Here is a 2936-nt window from a genome sequence, read left to right as displayed (position 1 = left end):
CCAATGACGAATTATCCTCCTAACTATCATATCTTCTTATTAATCCATTTTTGAATCTTGTCAAATTTAACAAATCTCCACCTTGGAAAGATTCTCCATTTTCAACTTTCCCTCAACAACAATTTTGGTTGTGTCTTCAAACTGAATCTTCAATTGTTAACAATATTGAAACTTGACCGCAGTCACCACTTTTGTCAACATATCGGCATGATTATCCGTATTATGAATTTTCTGCATTATGACTCCACCATCTTCTATGATGTCTAGTATGAAATAATATCGTACGTCAATGTGCTTCGTCATTGCATGATAAAGTTGGTTCTTTGCTAATTGAATAGCACTCTGACTATCACAAAATATTGTGATTTCTTCTTGTCCAATACCAAGCTCTCTAAGCAATCCTAGGAGCCAAATTTCTTCCTTCGCAACCTCAGTACTCTGCCTCAGTGGTAGACAAAGCAACTGTTGACTTCAAAGTAGACTTCCAACTAACTGGTGCATTTGCAATAGTGAAAACATGACCAGTAGTTGATCTTCGTCTGAGTCACAATATCCAACAAGATATTGACTGTCTTTCTGCTCGAAAACCAAACCAACATCTACAATATTATGAATATACCTTAGAATCCATTTTAAGGCCCTGCCAATGATCCTTTCCAGGATTATGCATGTACCTTCTTACAACTCCAACATTTCACCCTCTTGTACTTCATTTTCTACGGTGTGATGACCGTTGTTGTTACCCAAAATATAAGTCTTATTCATATTATCGGCTTCTTTCTTCTATGGTGTATGGAATCTTTACTCAGAATTCTACGTTCTACGACCTGTAAGTTCTTGAAACACTCCATGTTTTGTTACATCAAAACTGATTTAGAGTTCAGAAATGACACATTCACTGCATTATTTTTTTGTTTTCAATAAAAAAATAACATTATACGATGGTACTATTGGTGTTGTCCTATTTCATGGACCTTATATGGTTTGGTTGCATCACATTTTGGAGATCTCCAGAATAAACCTATTGATGATGAACGTGGAACAATTCTTAAGACATCTACTTCATTTGGATCAGATTTTGTAACATTTCTTCTTGAAAGTGAGCCTCAAACATTCGAGGAAGCAATGTTGTCTAGAGACTCAACCTCTTGGAAGGAGGCTATTAATAGTGAAATTGAATCAATCTTAAGCAATCATACTTGGGAGTTGGTTGATCTTCCTCCAGGGAACAAACCCTTGGGTTCAAAATGGATCTTTAAAAGGAAGATGAAAGACGATGGAACTATTGACAAATATAAAGCAAGATTTGTTGTCAAAGGTTTTAGACAAAAAGAAGGTCTTGATTATTTTGACACATACTCGCCAATGACTTGGATTACATCAATTCGGATGTTAATTGCACTAGTTGTAGTATACGGTCTTGAAATTCATCAAATGGATGTGAAAACAACCTTCTTAAATGGAGAGCTTGAAGAGGAAATTTACATAGAACATCCTGAGGGTTTTGTAGTTCCTGGTAAAGAAAAGAAAGTGTGCGAACTTATTAAGTCACTTTATGGGCTAAAACAAGAACCAAAACAATGGCATGCAAAATTTGATCAAACCATGTTGTCAAATGGATTTAAGATCAATGAATGTGATAAATGTGTTTACATTAAAGATACTCCAAATCAGAAAGTTATTTTATGCCTATATGTAGATGATATGCTTATAATGAGCAAAGACATTGCTAATATAAAAGCTACAAAGTGTATGCTTGCTAGTAAGTTTGATATGAAAGATTTAGGAGTTGCTGATGTGATATTAGGAATTAAAATTCTTAAAACTCCTAACGGTCTAGCATTGTCTCAAACTCATGATATTCAAAAGATACTTGAAAATTTTTAATTTTTAAATTTTAAAAGGGCAAAGACTCCAATTGATGTAAATCTTCATCTTACAAAGAATAAAGGTGAAAGTCAGTCTCAATTGGACTATGCTAGCGTATTGGGAAGCTTAATGTATGTCATGAATTGTACACGACCAGACATAGCTTGCGCTATCACTAAACTAAGTCGATGCACAAGTAATCCTAATCATAATCATTGGTTGGCAATGAAGAGAGTTTTGGGATACTTAGATTACACTCAAAACTATGCTTTACATTACAACAAATATCCAGCCGTTCTTGAAGGATTAGTGATGCAAATTGGATTACTGGGTCAACTGAAACAAAATCCACAAGTGGATACGTTTTTACTATTGGTGGAGGAGCAATATCTTGGAAATCATCCAAACAAACATGTATAGCTCGCTCTACAATGGAGTCTGAATTCATTGCTTTAGACAAGGCAGGTGAAGAAGCTGAATGGCTCCGGAATTTCATAGATGATATTTCATTTTGGCCCAAACCAGTGGCCCTTATATGCATACATTGTGATAGTCAAGCTGCAATAGGAAGGGCTTGAAGCATTACGTATAACGGCAAGTCTCGTCACATAAGACGAAGACATAAATCTGTGAGACAACTACTCTCTAGTGGAATTATCACAATTGACTATGTGAAGTCAAAAGATAATGTGTCGGATCCAGTTACAAAAGGCCTAAATAGAGAGGGAGTTGAGAAATCATCGACGGGAATGGGACTATGGCCGAGAATAAGTCATCGTGGCGGTAACTCTACCTAGAAGACTGGTGATCCCAAGATCTATGTTCAAGGAGATAAAACAAAGTCATTGATGACGGTTCAACATTGTCAAAGGAAAAGAAAAAATTATTATTATTTTATGGTCCATTCTCATGATGAGACAATGTATAGTAACAAGGATAAAGACATAAGGACTTTTAAATGGTTTCTAAGTTTGATACACGGAATATCAAATGGTGTATCTATGGGATAACACATTTAGAAATCACCTATGTAAGTGTGAAGTGTAAGCCGCTTCAAGGAGAATCCG

The sequence above is a fragment of the Solanum pennellii genome, chromosome 4, assembly GCF_001406875.1.
Source record: "Solanum pennellii chromosome 4, SPENNV200".
In the NCBI taxonomy this organism is placed as follows: Eukaryota; Viridiplantae; Streptophyta; class Magnoliopsida; order Solanales; family Solanaceae; genus Solanum; species Solanum pennellii.
The sequence above is the reverse complement of the archived record's forward strand: the minus strand, read 5'-3'. Positions refer to the sequence as shown.